Raw genomic sequence first — 17775 nt, forward strand, 5'->3', positions numbered from 1 at the left:
CTCCAGAAGATCTGCTCCAAACTCTTTATGCCCTTTATTCTGAGATGAAAATACTGAATTACCAAGTAGCATGTTCGATATTTTGCATCATAGGTATTCCACTGTACAGAACAGGAGGCTGCCGAGGGGATAACAGTTCATAAAAATGTCCGGAACGGAGCAAATGGAATGGCATGCAACAGCTGGAAACCATGTGTTTGATGTATTTGATACCATTCCACCACTTCTGCTCCAGTCATTACCGTGAGCCCGTTCTCCCCAATTAAGGTGCCACCAACCTCCTGTGCTGTACACCGTTGGTTACAGCACAGCAATGTACTCACAACAGCATTTGACATTACATTTTGTATTTGCATGTACATGTTGATCATGCACAATACTTTTGACTTTACCCACTTTGTAATCCCTAAATCAAACATACATGATGTGTCTGTGTGGCCTGTCTCCATGGTATGACATAGAGTAGTTGTCATGCATTGTTTTCACGTTTATTCATGTGTGATGTGTATAAACGACAGAAATTCCCTATGTGTTTTTAGTGCGTGAATAAACATATTAGTTCAGCCTAGATAATGTCATTGTTATCGATCTCCTGCGTGTTTATGCTAATTAATAATCCATAAATCTTTACAAACAGATTTAGCCTGAGGTGGAATTAATCGTAAGCTTTTCTTGGCGACTTTTCCCCCCAATCCAGCTCGGCTAACGTCTTTTAGAATTAACATTGTTCATGACTGATTGGCACTGGCTGAGGAGTAGAGGCAGACTAAGGCAAGTACGTAAGGCACAGACAAGAAGTTAGAGGGTAAGTTCAACGTAACTGTATTTCAAAATGGCTAACTTCGCACAGTTGTTGTTTTTTGTTCATGTAAAAGAGAAGATGCATTATTCAGTCATGCGAGGCAACTAAATATAAACAGATTAAAGTTTGAACGTTTGAGAGAGCAGTTCTCAAAGGGAATTGGCAATGTAACCCAGTTTCCAAACCTCTCCCCTCCAATGGGATCTTTCACTCACACAATACTGGGGAAAATAAGTAATGGCAAGTGAGTTGACCCGTTAGTTGAACAATAACCATTTTGTTATGGTGTTGTGTCCATGACGATTCAGTTAATTGACCATTTTCCACCTGGTAGGCACAGCAATGATGTAAACATTCCCCCAGGAAGTTTTTAATTGATCATTCCCTGACATGTTATGATATAATTCTTAAGCAGTTGGCAGAATAATTATGACTCATTATCATTCTATATTTCGAGTACAGCTAAAGCAAAATCATACCATACTATTGGATCACGTGGACACCAATACTCTCAATAGGTTTGCACATTGGCTAAAGGCTCACAGAGATGCATATCGATATTCTTCCAGAAAGCTCTCAGAGTCCAACCTCTGGTTCCTAAACTTTAAGGCTCCAGTAGTAGTGTAATCAATTACGAGTGTATTTCTGGAGATCAAACTTTATTTGTCACATGCGTCGAATGCAACAAGAGTAGATCTTACTGTGAAATGTTCACTTACAAGCCCTTAACCACAAGTGCAGTTCAAGAAAGTTAAGGAAATATTTACCAAATAAACTAAAGTAAAACATTATGAAAGTAGCACAATAAAATACCAATAACGAGCCTATATACAGCGGGTACCGGTACCGAGTCATTGTGCGGGGGTACAGGTTTGTCGAGGTCATTTGTAAATGTAGGTAGGGGTGAAGTGCCCCAGATGCATGGAATAATCTACAATCCATGCTTCATCTAGATGTTAGTAGATGTTATTTAGATGTTAGTGCCATTGAATTAATTTAAAATATTGATAGGAGACTGTTACAGAGGAGTGTAAATGCTTTTTTTAGGCTAGATCATGTTGTTGTATTGTTGTATGTTGTAGTTATGTAATGTATTGATTGTTGCTGCCTTCTTGGTCAGGTCTCCCTTGAAAAATAGACTCTGGGTCTCAATGGGTTTTTCCTGGTTAAATAAAGGTAAAAAGTGACTATACGTAGATAATAAAGAGCGAGTAGCAGCAGTGTACAAAACAAATGGAGTGGTGTCAACGTAAATAGCGGTGGAAAAAGTACCCTAATTTCATATTTTCATAAGCAAATGACTCAAGTAAAAGTGAAAGTCATCCAGTAAAATACTACTTGAGTAAAAGTCTAAAAGTATTTGGTTTTAAATGTACTTAAGTATCAAAAGTAAAAGTATAAATCATTTAAAATGTCTTATATTAAGCAAACCAGACAACACGATTTTCTTGTTTTTAAAAATTATGGGTAGCCAGAGGCACAGTTCAAAACTCATGAAAAAATTCACAAACAAAGCATTTGTGTTTAGTGAGTCTGCCAGATCAGAGGCAGTAGGGATGACCAGGGATGTTCTCTTGACAAATGCGTGAATTAGACCATTTTTATGTCCTGCTAAGCATTCAAAATGTAACAAGTACTTTTGGGTGTCAGGGGAAATGTAATGAGTAAAAAGTACATTATTTTCCTTAGGAAAGTAGATGGAGCAAGAATAAAAGTTGTCAAAAATATAAATGGTAAAATACAGATACCCCAAAAAACGACTTAAATAGTACTTAAAAGTATTTATTATTATTTTTTTACTTAAATATTTGTCCACTGTTCCCTAGTAGGCCGTCATTGTAAAATAAGAATTTGTTCTGAACTGACTTGCCAAGGTAAATAAAGGTTAAATAAAAAAACAAAAAGAGACGCAGGTACAGAGGACACAGAACAGCGTGCCTCGTAAGGATCCACAGACAGCAAGTGGGAAAGCTGCCGTTTACCGTCAATGTTACTTGCCAACGTGCAATCCTTGGACAATAAAGTAGACGAGGTACGAACACGAAATATTCTACCAACGGGTCATCAGAAACTGTAACATTCTATGTTTCATGGAATCGTGGCTGAATGATGACATGGATATTCAGCTAGCGGGATACACGCTGCACCGGCTAGATAGAACAGCACACGAGGGGGAGCGGTCTTTGCATATTTGTATGCACAGAACAGCTGGTGCACAAAATCTTAGGAAGTCTCTGGACTTTGCTCACCTGAAGTAGTGTCTTATGAAAACTGTTGACCACACTATTTGCCAAGTGAGTTTAATCCATACTTTTCGTGGCTGTATATTCACCACCAGAGACAGATGCTGGCGCAAAGACCGCACTCAGTCAGCTGTATAACCGCTCACCCAGAGGCGGCGCTCCTACTGGCCGGGAACGTTAATGCAGGGAAACTTAAATCAGTCTTACCTCATTTCTATCAACATGTTAAATGCGCAACCAGAGGGGAAAAAATTCTAGATCACCTGTACTCCACACACAGAGACACATACAAAGCTCTCCCTCGCCTTCCATTTGGAAAATCTAACCACAATTCTATCCTCCTGATTCCTGCTTACAAGCAAAAATGAAAGCAGGAAGCACCAGTGACTCAGTCTATAAAAAAGTGGTCAGATGAAGCAGGTGCTAAACTACAGGACCGTTTTGCTATTACAGACTGGAACATGTTCCGGGATTTTTCCCGATGACATTGAGGAGTACACCACATCAGTCACTGGCTTTATCAATAAGTGCATTGAGGATGTCGTCCCCACAGTGACTGTAAATACATACCCCAACCAGAAGCCATGGATTACAGGCAACAGTCGCACTGAGCTAAAGGCTTGAGCTGCCGCTTTCAAGGTGCGGGACTTTAACCCAGAAGCTTATGAGAAATCCTGCTATGCCCTCCGACGAACCATCAAACAGGCAAGCGCCAATACAGGGCTAAGATTGAATCATACTGCGCCGGCTCCGACTCTTCTCTAATGTGGCAGGGCTTGCCAACTATCACAGACTACAAAGGGAATCACAGCCGCGAGCTGCCCAGTGACACGAGCCTACCAGACGAACTAAATCACTTCTCTGCTCGCTTCAAAGCAAGCAACACAGAGGCATGCATGAGAGCATCAGCTGTTCTGGACAACTGTGTGATCACGCTCTCCATAGCCAACGTGAGTAAGACCTTTAAACAGGTCAACATTCACACAGCTGCAGGGCCAGACGGGTTACCAGAATGTGTGCTCCGGGCATGTGCTGACCATCTGGCAAGTGTCTTCACTGACATTTTCAACATATCCCTGATTGAGTCTGTTATACCAACATGTTTGAAGCAGACCACCATAGTCCCTGTGCTCAAGGATGCAAAGGTAACCTGTGTAAATGATTCAACACCATAGTACTCTCAATGCTCATCACAAAGCTAAGGATCCTAGGACTAAACACCTCCCTCTGCACCTGGATCCTGGACTTCATGATGGGCTGCCCCCAGGTGGTGAGGGTAGGTAGGAACACATCCGCCATACTGATCCTCAACACTGGAGCCCCACAGGGGTGCGTGCTCAGTACCTTCCTGTACTCCCTGTTCACCCATGACTGCGTGGCCAGGCACGATGCCAACACCATCATTAAGTATGCAGACGACACAACAGTGGTAGGCCTGATCACCGACAACGACAAGACAGAATAGCACAGTTGGTTAGGAGCACATTAAACGTCAGCCATCCTCTCCGGAACCATTTTATAGTTGATAGTTGATGATATCTTGGTAGATAGAGTGTTGGGCCAGTAACTGAAAGGTACCTACAGTAGTTCAAATCCCTAAGTGGACACAGTGAACAATCTGTTGATGTGCCCCTGAGCAAGGCACTTAACTTGAATTGCTCCATGGGTGCTGGACGATTGTGACCCCACTCTCAGGGGGAGTTCGGATAAGTAAAAAACGAATTTCCAATTCACACGTATCAATACATGATTGTGGAATAGAACAAATATAAGCACCCACCTACAGTTGAAGTAGACCTTAGCCAAATACATTTAAACTCAGTTTTTCACAATTCCTGACATTTAATCCTAGTAAAAATTCCCTGTCTTAGGTCAGTTAGGATCACCACTTTATTTTAAGAATGTGAAATGTCAGAATAATAGTAGAGAGAATGATTTATTTCAGATTTGATTTCTTTCATCACATTCCCAGTGGGTCAGAAGTTGACATACACTCAATTAGTATTTGGTAGCATTATCTTTAAATTGTTTAACTTGGGTCAAACGTTTCAGGTATCCTTCCATATGCTTCCTACAATACGTTGGGTGAATTTTGGACCATTCCTCCTGACAGATCTGGTGTAACTGAGTCAGCTTTGTAGGCCTCCTTGCTCACACATGCTTTTTCAGTTCTTTCCACACATTTTCTATAGGATTGAGGTCAGTGCTTTGTGATGGTCACTCCAATACCTTGACTATCTGGTTCTTAAGCGATTTTGCCACAACTTTGGATGTATGCTTGGGGTCATTGTCCAATTGGAAGACCCATTTGCGACCAAGCTTCAACTTCCTGACTGATGTCTTGAGATGTTGCTTCAATGTATCCACATTGTTTTCCTGCGTCAAGATGGCATCTATTTTGCACCAGTCCCTCCTGCAGCAAAGCACCCCCACAAGATGATGCTGCCACCCCCGTGCTTCATGGTTGGGATGGTGTTCTTCGGCTTGCAAGCGTCCCTCTTTTTCCCCCAGACATAATGATGGTCATTATGGCCAAACAGTTCTATTTTTGTTTCATAAGACCTGAGCACATTTCTCCAAAAAGTATGATGTTTGTCCCCATGTGCAGTTGCAAACCGTAGTCTGGCTTTTTTATGGCGGGTTTTGGAACAGTGTCTTCTTCCTTGCTGAGCGGCCTTTCAGGTTATGCCGATATAGGACTAATTTTACTGTGGATAAAGATACTTCTGTAGCTGTTTCCTCCAGCATCTTCACAAGGTCTTTTGCTGTTGTCCTGGAATTGATTTGCACTTTTTGCACCAAAGTACATTCATCTCTAGGAGACAGAACGCGTCCCCTCCCTGAGCGGTATGACTGCTGCGTGGTCCCATGGTGTTTATTCTTGCGTTCTATTGTCTGTACAGATGAACGTAGTACCTTCAGGTGTTTGGAAAAATTTCCCAAGGATGAACCACACTTGTGGAGGTCTACAATTTTTCTTCTGAGGTCTTGGCTGATTTCTTTTGATTTTCCCATGATGTCAAGCAAAGAGGCACTGAGTTTGAAGGTAGGCCTCGAAATACATTCACAGGTACACTTCCAATTGACTCAAATGATGTCAGTTAGCCTATCAGAAGCTTCTAAAGCATGACTTTCTGGAATTTTCCAAGCTGTTTAAAGGCACAGTCAACGTACTGTATGCAAACTTCTGACCCACTGGAATTGTGATACAGTGAATTACAAGTGAAATAATCTGTCTGTAAACAACTGTTGGAAAAACTACTTGTGTCATGAACAAAGTAGGTGTCCTAAACGACATGCGAAAACTATAGTTTGTTAACAAGATATTTGTGGAGTGGTTGAAAAACGAGTTTTAATGATTCCAACCTAAGTGTATGTAAACTTCTGACTTCAACTGTATTTTATAAGGGAACACGAATGTCCTAACACTGCTTGATTCACAAATGCATGAGAGGGTATTGATTTCAGGATGTTTCGATCAAACGCCCCTGGGAAAATACTTGATTTCAAATCAATTTGGGGAAAAGAAAACCCAGTGATGATGTACAAATGTTGCACCTTTCCCTGTTTAAACTAATGGCTTTACACATTGATTACATAGCTGATGACCTTGGTGTTCAGCTACCACCCATGAAGGATCAATTACCTCAACCCACAGTTCGAGCTGATAGAAATGCACTGCTAAAGTGAAGGTGATTGCAAATCTTTGAGGTGCATGATTGACTTTGAAGTGAACAGTGGGCCAAAATCAAGAGTAAGACGAAGAAGAAGATGTCATTACAGCAAAAATGTTCTCTTTATTTAGCATTTCATTTTACACAAAAAACATTTACATGAAAATATGTATTTTTATATTGGGTAAAACATATTTGAAAGAAATTATATGGATAGAGTTAAACTATTAGGGCATATATGGGGCTTTGAAAGCCCTGGGTGAACAAAACCATTGCAGCATCCATTTTATAGCTCCCTCTAATTGAGGTTTAGAGTACTGAGCATAAGACAAAGTTCACACATATCAAACACATGACCTGCAGAGAATGTTCCATCAGTCAGCTGTGAAATTGAGATCTGCAGAGGGGGAGAGTGGCTACATGTAGCATAGCCTACAGGATGACCTGGTCCTCTGGTTGATCCAACAGTGGTTATAAACCCCTATAGAGCCTCTCTTGTATGGAGTATGACTTATGTATTGCTGTCCCCATAGGAGAGACCTTTGAATAACCTTTTTTGGTTCTAGATATAACTCATTTCACATAGGGTACTGCCTGGAACCATAAAGGGCTCTAATTGGGACCAAAAAGGGTTCTCCTATGGGGAGAACCGAATAATCCTTTGGAAGAAGAACCCTTTTTTCTAAGAGTGGATTTCTCAAGTCAACTGGGGCTTACAGAGGCCAACAACTGGGGCTTACAGAGGCCAACAACAGGGGCTTACAGAGGCCAACAACAGGGGCTTACAGTGGCCAACAACAGGGGCTTACAGAGATCTTCTATGAGAATCTCGCTCACCTAAAGCTGAAAAGGTTGTACTTTACAAATGTAGCCTTGAAACCTGGTAGCCTAACATTTTGCGACAAAAAACTAAAATGGAGTCAGATTCTGTAATACTTTTAGGGCATTTCTGGACAAAAAGCTGACATTTTCTATTACAACTTTTTTACTGAGCTTTGGTAGGCCTAAATGCACTGCCGACATACCACAGTGACACAAGGTGGACTTTCAGGGCAATCTCTGGACAAAAAGCTGAAATTACCAAAGCTTTCAAAAAGCTGAACATGGAAAGGACATACCACAGCGACACGAGGAGCTGGCCATACACACATCATCCCATTGATGAACGACACATAGAGCTACAAACATCTTCCCTTCAATCACCCCTCGTCTATTCACAGCTAAGTCCAAATGGATTTCCATTCTTCCCTTTTAACAAAGGCTGACAATAGAGGTGAGGACAAGCGTGCTGACAAATTTACAAGGGCAAGTGGTAAATAAGTGAAAAGAGTTTAAGATGGAGGGCAGAAGATGCCCCACTCAGTCAAAGACGTATTAGGAGGGTTAGAGTCAAAGCTACGTTGGGCTTTGTTGAGGCAAAAGGGTAAAACGTTTTCAGCCATGTCTGAGGTTTTGGTACATCCCGAACTGATTGAACAGAACAGTATGTTTGTATTTCTTCTACAATATTTTGGGGGGGAATGGTACTGTCGGGGAAGTTGCTTTATTTTCACTTGCTTATCTTGCCTGCTTGCTTACACCCACATAATATGTAAGTAAGGCTTTTCTAGACATTTATGTTCAAAACAATGCAGGTTTTAATCTAATGTACTTATTGTGGTGATCATGCTGCTTTGTGTTGATACAACAATTGCAGAGTATTACAATCACCCTATTATATAGGCATTTAGCAATTATGCACTTGGAACATTATTGAATTAATTGGCAGCTTTTGGAGCAGTGGCTGTGACAGAAGTTGAGTCTGTGACAAAGCGCCCCCTTTCCATGACAATGCACGTTTGGCAAGGGTCCATCAACCCCCATTACTCATTAGCTGGAGGACCCCAAGTGAGCACTGCATCAGCAGAATCGTCCGGTCCTTCATTGATTACAAAGCACAGCTGGTTATCAGTCTGTGGAGCAACACCGTATTGAATTAACAAGGATTCCCACCGCCAGAGTCCAGCTCTGATAGGCTTTCTCTTCATAATTCATCTTTTTAATTACAGACTGACGAAAGACGAGATGAATGGCAACGCAATTAGTTATTTCAACATCTACTTACTTGAATGTGTTTTTTATTTCCTACCTGATTCAAAATGCTCTGCATTGTACGAGGCTACTGGTTCCAACTATCATCCAACAATACATCCAATATGATAGTTGATATGAAGGAGTAATTGATAACTTGCATAAAGTAAAATGTGGATCACTATGCCCCAATGCAAAGGCAGCACAGATTAAGCTTTGCCCTGTAAAATCAACCACTCTCTATTTTGTGTTCAAATTGGTAAAACAACACTGCAAATCATGTCTGTGCAGAGGGAAAAGTAATGCATGTCTGTGGGTGGTCCTATGACGTTGGGCAAAGTAACGGTGAAGTTGTGCATCTTTACTCACTCCATTTGTCTAGGAAATGGAATATAAACAAAATTCTGACCCTAATTCTGATGATGCAAAATGTATTGAATTACATATTCCTAATCAAACTCATACAAACCTAATAGAAAAGGTTATCGTCAGCACACATAAAATGAAATCCAATTTTATTTGTCACATACGCCAAATACAGGCGTAGACCTTATTTTGAAATACTTGCTTATGAGCCCTTAACTAACAATGCAGAGATTTTAAAAAGTAAGTAAGAAACATTTGCTAAATAATATAAAGAAAAAATAGTAACACAATGGAATAATAATAGCAAGGCTATATACAAGGGGTAACGGTAATGGGTCAATGTGAAGGTGTACAGGTTAGTCGAGGTAATTGAGGTTAATATGTACATGGGTGAAGGGACTACACAGAGATAGCAAACAGAGATAATGCGTAGATACACACATACAGTAATAGCTATGTTTTCATTAACTTGTCCAGTGATGTTTTGGCGACATTTAGAAATTTTGCATTGTAAATAGATGGGACAATTGTCTGATACGGTTCCTACCATTGAACTGTCTTGTGTCGATAAAAACAGCTGAGCGTAATGACGTCAGATTTTGTAAAAAAAAAATTTAACAAGTACTGAATTAAAATGAGGTGGTTGAAGTGTTTCCATGAACCATTTAGGCAAATTGCGCATTAATACATTGGCGACAGCCTGAATGCCCTCCCACCTATCTGTTTCACGTCGCAGGTTGCCCACAAAATCCAGCATGGATAGAATGCAATAATTTCTTTGCCATATTCTAACAATTCTCATATGTTAAATGTATCACCACGGTCTGTGCCATGGTGAGACTTGCCCCCCTGTAGATCTGAAAATAACTGGACGGTGAAACTTACATCCTGCCAACCAGAAAATATAGGTGAAGCAATTGAGGCATTCTTGAAAGTTCGGACAATCTTTGTCCTGTGGAGTGCATGGAGCTTTACAGTTAAGGGATGAGTCGTGTGCCCTGCGTACCTTCAAAACGATTTGTCAGTCATCCTTTATCATTTGTCGCAATAAATAAATCATTTATCATTTGTTGCAATAAAGTTAGACAAAAGATACATTCCACCCCTGATGAACGGATAAACATCTTAAGAACATTTCTCCTGTAGCTACTATTTCCATCACGCATGTTAAATTGTTTTTATTTTGAAATATTGCTTTTGTCGAATAAACCAGGGTCAGTAGAAAGCAGCCTACTAACTACCAACATGAACTTTTTCATGTGTCTCATGTTGCGCTCAATCTGCCAGACAACAAGGTCAACGTATTGTTGCGCTATATTTTCAGACCTGTTAACGTTTTAACGATGTGTTTCCTGGACACATTGTAATGGATGAACACATACTATTCATGAACGTACGCTGAAAAGTGCATGTGAGATATTTAACATGGCCCATTTGTCATTTCCCTTAGTGACCCTTATCTATTCTGTCAGCTAAATGTGCTGAAGACAAACCTACCTGACTAGAGAGCTACTTGATTAAATGACTGTCTTTCTGCTAAATGGAGTTACCCATCAATTGCTTTCTGATAGTAAACTTGTAGAATTACCTGCGGTTAGCATATATACTGAAGGTCAATGTGCAGGGCAATACATTGTTTTCTTATCTAAAGTACAATTCATATTCTACACCCATATTCTACACCCACATCAACAAATAGGTACAGAAAAAGTACATATTGCACATAAGCATAGCTTCTTTTGTATGCTTTGCATGACCTATGTGTGTGTGTGTGTGTGTGTGTGTGTGTGTGTGTGTGTGTGTGTAGTGTGTGAGAGAGAGAGAGAGAGAGAGAGAGAGAGTGCATGTGTGTGTGTGTGTGTGTGTGTGTGTGTGTGTGTGTGTGTGTGTGTGTGTGTGTGTGTGTGTACACACACTGCTCATAAAAGTACTGAATTGACCTGTGGAGTAATTAAGAGATTACACAGTGATCCGTTAGGCTATAGGGGATTGGCTTCACTCAATACCCTCAGGGTTGCCTCTAGAGATTAGTAAACAGAAAACTAACGTAGTCAATGCGGCACTCTGCTGCTAGAGATCCCAGTCAATGTCTTTGTAATCGTCCCCATAATCTTATTTACGTATTGTTTGTTATGCCTGCTATACGGGACAGTAGGATGGTGGTTCATTTGACCTTGTTGTTGAGGCATGGTAATGCTACAGGTAGCCTTCTGCTCTGAATGGAGTGAGTTGTATATGCATTGTGGGATTGCGCAGTCGAGTGCTAGTCTGAATTGCAGCTAATGCCTATGAGGGAGAAAGACACAATGGTGTTTTGAGTAGTTTTCTGGAAACGCAGCGTCTGATGAATCTACTCTGCATGTAGAGGTCAACCCACTGCTGTCTATTTGATTGTACTTAGTGGTGAACTCTCCACAGTCTCCATACACAAAATGTAGTTATAGAGGAACTTTTCTTGGATATTACATTTAATGGTTATTGCTAAGGTAACACATTTGTCTTTGTCTGACTGTGCGATTGTCGGGCCACATGCCTATTTCTGTAGACAAGGACCCTGGTGTTCAAGGAACAAGCACATGTATGGAGAAACAAACACACACTCACTGGCACAGTTACATACTTCCCCACCGGGATCATGATTCATGGGCGGATTGGCCATCTGGCAATTCTGGCAAATGCCAGATGGGTCGAAGAATGATGCTAGTCTTAGCATTAACATATCAGCTGCTGCTGCAGAATAGGTTTAGCGAAAACAGAGTGACACAGATTTAGCCTATTACTGCCAGTTAATATTTTGGCTGTATATATTATGAATTAGCATTCTAATAAACACATATGCCTAATTACGGAAGGAAGGATTTGGGGGAACAGGCACTAACTTGCAATAGCCCAAAAAGTCATTATATTGGCTTTTATAACACATAAGCCAATAGCCATCTACTAGACATTAAAGATAATCACCATGTATTATAATGAAACACCGAATTAATACATAATAATAGTCTGTGTACTTTAATTGTTTTATCAATGTTTATTGGCTTCTGAATCTCAGTCGCTTCCGCCAGCAAGTTGGTCTTTGTTGGTCTTAGCTCGTCACTTCTTGGCAGAAAAATAAGCAGAAGGATTTATATTGAAAACAGAGAGAGAGAGAGAATGAGTTCCTTGATGTAGCCAAAACATTAAGGAACTGGCAGTCTCTCTCACTCTCTCGCCTTCTCTTTCAATCAATCAATAAAATGTATTTATAAAGCCCTTTTTAAATCAGCAGATGTCACAAAGTGCTCTACAGAAACCTAGCCTTAAACACCAAACAGCAAGCAATGCAGATGTAGAAGCACGGTGGCTAGGAAAAACTCCCTAGAAAGGCAGGAACCTATGAAGAAACCTACTGTAGAGAGGAACCAGGCTTTAAGGGGTGGCTAGTCCTCTTCTGGCTGTGCCAGGTGGAGATAGCACATGGCCATTAAAGACAGATTGTTCTTCAAGATGTTCAAACGTTCATAGATGACCAGCAGGGTCAATCGGAGGTCGAGAAAGCAGGTGTGGTAGAGAGAGAGAGAGAGAGAGAGAGAGAGAGAGAAAGGCTCAAAAACAGAAGGTCCGGGACAAGGTAGCATGTCCGGTGAACAGGTCAGGCTTTCATAGCCGCGGGCAGATGAGTTTAAACTGGAGAAGTAGTATGACCAGATGGACTGGGGACAGTCAGGAGTCATCAGGCCAGGTAGTCCTGAGGCATCGTTCTAGGGCTCAGATCCTCCGGTAGGTGATGGAAAGAGGGAGAGAGAAAGAATTAGAGGGAGCATGCTTAAATTCACAGGACACCAGATAAGAAAGGAGAATTACACAAAATATGACAGACTGACCCTAGGCCCCTGCACATAGACTATTACTGCATAGATACTGGAGGCTGAGACGGGGGGGATCGGGGGTCGGGAGACATTGTGGCCCTGTCAGGGCCAACCAGGCAGGATATAACCCCACCCACTATGCCAAAGCGCAGCCTCCACACCACTAGAGGGATATCAACAGACCACCAACTTAATACCCTGAGACAAGGCTGAGTATAGCCCACGATGATCTCCTCCACGCATGAGCCCAATGGGATGCAAAACTGGACAGGAAAATCACGTAAAATGAATATGTTTGTCAAAAGAAACATCAGGGTCCAGAGGAACAGTTTTATTTGAGATAATAGTTTTTTACATTTTCCAGGTAATTACTTTTTTGCTTTTTCAATAGAGGCTTTATTACTGCCACTTTTAGTGAGTTTGGTAAACATTAGGTGGATAGAGAGACATGTATTATGTTCAACATAGGAGGGCCAAGCACAGGGAGGTTCTCTTTCAGTAGTTTAGTTGGAATAGGTCCAGTATGCAGCTTGAAGGTTTAGAGGCAATGACTATTTCCATGAATGTGTGTCTCCATTGATCCTCGGTCCTGGCAGTTCTGTGCAGACTTAGGACAAATGAGTTTTGGACAAATACACAGATTCAAAGAGGAGTTCGTCATTTGCTTTCTAATGATCATGATCTTTTCATCAACGAAGTTCATGAATTCATCACTGCTGAATTGAAAGCCATCCTCTCTTGGGGAATGCTGCTTTTTAGTGAGCTTTGCGAGAGTATCAAAAATAAATTGTTCTTATTCTCTTCAATTAGGTTGGAAAAATAGGATGATCGAACAGAAGTGAGGGCTCTCCAATACAGCATGGTACTGTCTTTCCAAGCTAGTTGGAAACGTCCAGTTTGGTGGAGCGCCATTTTTGTTCTAATTTTCTGGAAGCTTGCTTCAGGGCTCTGGTATTTTCTGTATACCAAAGAGTACATTTCTTGTGACAAATGATTTTATTTTTAGGGGTGTGACTGCATTTAGGATATTTTGCAAGGTTACATTTAGATCCTCAGTTAGGTGGTTAACCGATTTTTGTACTCCTATATTCTTTGGTAGATGGTGGGAGTCTGGAAGGGCATCTAGGAATCTTTGGGTTGTCTGAGAATGTATAGCACAGCTTTTGATGATCCTTGGTTGGGGTCTGAGCAGATTATTTGTTACGATTGCAAAAGCAATACAATGGTGGTCCGATTATGAGGAAAAACAGTTAGATCCACAATATTTATTCCATGGGACAAAACTAGATCCAGGTTATGACTGTGGCAATCAGTAAGTTCGGAGAAATGTTGGACAAAACCCACTGAGTCGATGATGGCTCCGAAAGAGTTTTGGAGTGGGTCTGGGGACTTTTCCATGTGAATATTAAAGTCACCAAAAATGTGACTATTATCTGCCATGACAACAAGGTCCGATAGAAATTCAGGGAACTCAGTGAGGAACACTGTATATGGCCCAGGAGGCCTGTAAACAGTAGATATAAAAAGTGATTGAGTAGGCTGCATAGATTTCATTACTAGAAGCTCAAAAGATGAAAACACAGTCAATTGAATTGTTTGCCTGCTTAAATTTGAGCAACACCTCTGCCTTTGTGGGATGCGTGGAGACATGGTCAGTAGAGTAACCAGAAGGAGAAGCCTAATTTAACACAGTAAATTCATCAGGCTTGAGCCATGTTTCAGTCAAGAATATCACATCAAGATTATAATCAGTGATTAGTTCATTGACTATGACTGCCATGGAAGTGAGGGATCTTACATTAAGAAGTCTTATTTTGAGATGTGAGAGATCACAATCTCTTTCAATAATGACAGTAATGGAGAAGGTCTTTATTCCATCGAGATTGCTGAGGCGAACATCGGCATGTTTAGTTTTGCTCAACCTAGATCAAGGCACATACATGGTCTCAATGGGGATAGCTGAGCTGACTACACTGACTGTGCTCGTAGCAGACTCCACTAAGCTAGCAGGCTGGCTAACAGAATGCTGCCTGGCCTGCAACCTATCTCAAATCAATCAAATGTATTTTATTGGTCACATGCACATATTTATCAGATGTTATTGCGGGTGAAGCGAAATGCTTGTGCTCTTAGCTCCAACAGTGCAGTAGTATCTAACAATTCCCAACATTACACACAAATAAATTTTTTTTAATCAACAAATATGTAAATATTAGGTTTGAACAATGCAAGGCATTGACTAAAATACAGTATAATAAAATACAGTATATACATATGAGATGAGTAAAGTAGTATGTAAACATTATACAAGTGACTAGTGTTCCATTATTAAAGTGGCCAGTGATTCCAAGTATATGTATATAGGGCAGCAGCCTCTTAGGTGCAGGATTGCGTAACCAGTTGGAAGCCGGCTACTGATGGCTATTTATCAATCTGATGGCCTTGAGATAGAAGCTGTTTTTCAGTCTGTCGGTCCCAGCTATGATGCACCTGTACTGACCTCACCTTCTGGATGATAATGGGGTGAACAGGCCATGACTCGGGTGGTTGATGTCCTTGATGATCTTTTTGGCCTTCCTGTGACATCGGGTGCAGTAGGTGTCCTGGACGGCAGGTAGTTTACCCCCGGTGATGTGTTGGGCAGACCACACCACCCTCTGGAGAGCCTTGCGGTTGTGGGCGGTGCAGTTGCTGTACCAGGCGGGGATACAGCCCGACAGGATGCTCTCAATTAAGCATCTGTAAAAGTTTGTGAGGGTTTTAGTGGCCAAGCAAAATTTCTTCAGCCTCCTGAGGTTGAAGAGATGCTGTTGCGCCTTCTTCATCACACTGTCTGTGTGGGTGGACCATTTCAAATCATCAGTGATGTGTACGCAGAGGAACTTGAAGCTTTCCACCTTCTCCACTGCGGTCCCGTCGATGTGGATAGGGGCGTGCTTCCTCTGCTGTCCACGATCAGCTACTTACTTTTTGTTGACGTTGAGTGAGAGTTTATTTTCCTGACACCACTATCCCAGGTGCCTCACCTCCTCCCTGTAGGCTGTCTCATTATTGTTTGTAATCAGGTAATGGTAATGTTGTGTTGTCTGAAAACTTGATGATTGAGTTGGAGGCGTGCGTGGCCACGCAGTCATGGGCAAACATGGAGTACAGGAGGGGGCTGAGCACGCACCTTTGTGGGGCCCCTGTGTTTAGGATCAGTGTTGTTTCCTACCTTCATCACCTGGGGATGGCCCATTAGGTTGTCTAGGACCCAGTTGCACAGGGTGAGGTTCGGACCCATGGCTCCGAGCTTAATGGTGAGCTTGGAGGGTACTATGTTGTTGAATGCTGAGCTATAGTTAATGAACAGCATTCTTGGTCAGACCAGCATTGAATAGACCTTAGCACGGGTACTTCCTGTTTGAGGTTCTACCTATAGGAAGGGAGGAGCAAAATGGAGTTGTGATCAGATTTGCCATAGAGAGGGCGGGGGAGTTTTTTTTGGGCATTTCGAAAAAATTAGTAGCAGTGGTCCAAGGTTTTTCCAGAGCGAGTACTACAGTCAATGTGTTGGTAGAACTTAGGTAGCGTTTTTCTCAAATTTGCTTTGTTAAAATCCCCAGTGACAATACATTTGGCCTCAGGATATGTGGTATCCAGTTTGCATAAAGTCCAGTGTAGTTCTTTGAGTGCCGTCGTTGTATCGGCTTGAGGGGGAATATACACGGCTGTGACTATAACCGAAGATAATCTCATTGTGTAGCTGGAGGAGTTAGAGCCCTGTCTATGTTGATAGATAAGATGAGAGCACCCCTCAAGCTAGGATGCAGTCCGTCACTCCTCAGCAGGCCAGGCTTGGTCCTGTTAGTGACTGAGTCCCAGAAAGAGGGCCAATTATCAACAAATTCTATCGTTTGGGAGGGGCAGAAAACCTGCTGTAGAGCTCATCACTCCCCATCACTCCCCCTAATTGGGAGGGGGCCAGAAACTATTACTCGATGCTGTCACATCTTTCTAGCTAATTTAGATGCTGAAGCTATGTTGTACTTGTTGACCTCTGACTGTTTCATCCTAACATCATTGGTGTCGACGTGGATAACAATATCCCTATACTCTCTACGCTTGCCAGTTTTCTCCTTAGCCAGCCCCCTTTTCAGATGAGCCTTTACGTCAGTAGCCCTGCCCCCTGGTAAACAGTGTATGATTGCTGGATGATTCTTTTTAACGGGGAGAACCGGTTGAAAGACACTGTCGGCTGAATGAGTGACACCGGTTGACCATTTCAGCATTTCTTTCCAGAAGCCTTGATCAAATTTTCTGGCTGCGGGGACTGTGCGGTGCAATTTCTTCTTCTATCTTTACTTACTGGTGGCACAGACGGTGTTTCATCCTTTCCGACACTTAAATTGCCCTTGCCTAACGATTGCATCTGAAGCTTGCAACACGGCTATCCTCAACATAAAGCGATAATTCTCCAGTATATTATGAGTACAGCGACGGCAAATAGATGGCAGAGTGTTAATGTTACTACTTAGATTTTTCAGCTGGTGGAGGTCCTGTAGAACCAAGTCCAGATAAAGAAAGTTGTGAGAAAGGGCGAGAAAGTTGAATGAAAAAAGTAGAGCGAGGAAAAAATTAACACGTTTTTAAACGTGTTAAATACAGATTTTGATTAAACGGTTATTAAAAGTAAAAACCAAAAGGTTTGGCAGGTAGCCATGACAGGTATTAATTTTAAAATATGTAGTTTGGTTGTTATGAAGTCAATGGTCATCAATAAGGCATTTATT

Source organism: Oncorhynchus kisutch, linkage group LG9, assembly GCF_002021735.2.
Source record: "Oncorhynchus kisutch isolate 150728-3 linkage group LG9, Okis_V2, whole genome shotgun sequence".
NCBI classification, from domain to species: domain Eukaryota; kingdom Metazoa; phylum Chordata; class Actinopteri; order Salmoniformes; family Salmonidae; genus Oncorhynchus; species Oncorhynchus kisutch.